The sequence below is a fragment of the Hyaena hyaena genome, unplaced genomic scaffold (genome assembly GCF_003009895.1).
Source record: "Hyaena hyaena isolate Hyena2069 unplaced genomic scaffold, ASM300989v1 scaffold_1914, whole genome shotgun sequence".
NCBI classification, from domain to species: domain Eukaryota; kingdom Metazoa; phylum Chordata; class Mammalia; order Carnivora; family Hyaenidae; genus Hyaena; species Hyaena hyaena.
In genome coordinates, this window is record NW_024082553.1 from 132,745 (window position 1) to 134,187 (window position 1,443).

At 46.8% G+C, this 1,443-nt stretch overlaps 1 pseudogene; it reads left to right on the plus strand.

Moving 5' to 3' along the window:
- The first annotated feature begins 498 nt into the window (after positions 1-498).
- On the plus strand, positions 499-1,057 carry LOC120226948 (annotated as a pseudogene).
- Positions 1,058-1,443: the final 386 nt, after the last annotated feature.

Here is a 1,443-nt window from a genome sequence, read left to right on the forward strand (position 1 = left end):
CTGTATCTTTGCCTGAAGATCCTGATGGTAAAGTATGAGACAAAGGCTTCTGTGTCCCAGAGAGTAGAAGGAACAGGCATTGAAATAAGAAAGGAGGTAGAGTCAATAAAAGAAAAGTGTAACTCAATCAGTTGGTGCTTTGTCCTCAGGGTAAATTCTAAGGGGCACCATGAATATATCTCAGAGCCATGCACCTTCAAGAAGGGAGAAAGCATTGGCTTCTGTCTCCCAGTGATCAATGGATGCTCCAAGGGCCTGCTGTCTACCCAGCGACCTGCCAAACTGGGTAGTACATGTGTGAGTCTGAGGGGACATCCTGTACAACAGGTTTAGAGGAGCCCAGGGCAGGACACTAGGTATGTGGCACAAGCCTGCAGTGAGGCTTGGTTGGGAGCAGCCCCAGCATGGGTGATGGGGACCTTGCAGATGCAGGTTGGGCTCTAGGCTGGGCCCCACCTGTGCACAGGGTGGGCCCCGCAAGTGAATGCAGCAGCAAGGATGGATTTGGAGAAAGAGAACTTTGCACTGTCCTCTTCCACCTCCAATGCAGAATTTGATGCTGTGGTTGGGTATTTACAGGACTTTATCATGGACAATGAATTCCAGTTATTACAGAGGAATTTCATGGTCAAGTACTACCAGGAGTTTGAAGATACAGAGGAGAATAAATTCACCTACATGCCTGTTTTTAACAAACATATGTCTTGCTAGAAAAGTATATTGAAGAATAGCTGTTGGAGCAGATTCCTGGATTTACCATGGTGGCTTTCCCAACAACTTTAAAGCACCATAAAGATAAAGTGGTTGGTGACACAGTTGGCATGCTGCTCATGTTTACAGATTTTCTGGCTTTTAAAGAAATGTTTCTGGACTAAGAGCAGAAAAAGAAAACCAGGGATTGGATCTAAGCAGTGATTTAGTGGTGACTTTATTATACAAATCATCTTCTCTTCCAGCATCCCAGAATGACCTGTGGCCCTGGGTACCACCACCAGGCAATGGGACCTTTCTGAATATTGCCGGCCCAATAGACTGGAAGAGACTTTGGTTAATGTGACAGAATACATCTTGGAAAGACTGACTCTGTTCCTCAACTCTTCATTAATTTTAAATATCCTCCTGGGACCCTGAAGCACCTTCTTGTGTTCAGTAATCCTAGCACTCCTCCCCAAGTAGACCCCTCTCTCAGGTCTCTGAGTCAGGCTCCTCTGGAGCAAGCCCAAAGCCAGCATTCCACCCTGGTCCCTCCCCTAGCATACATGTTGGTAGGTCAACAGCATTTGGAAGAACCCACCATCTCCAGCCCTCTTTGGCTCAGCAGGTAACACGTGTCCACCAGGGCTTTTGGGTGCTCACAGCTTTCTGTATGCATCAGTTTCGATCCTCAAAGGGGATTTTGCCTGTTTGGGAACATTTCTCTAGGGTGTTACTCAAACCAGCTGA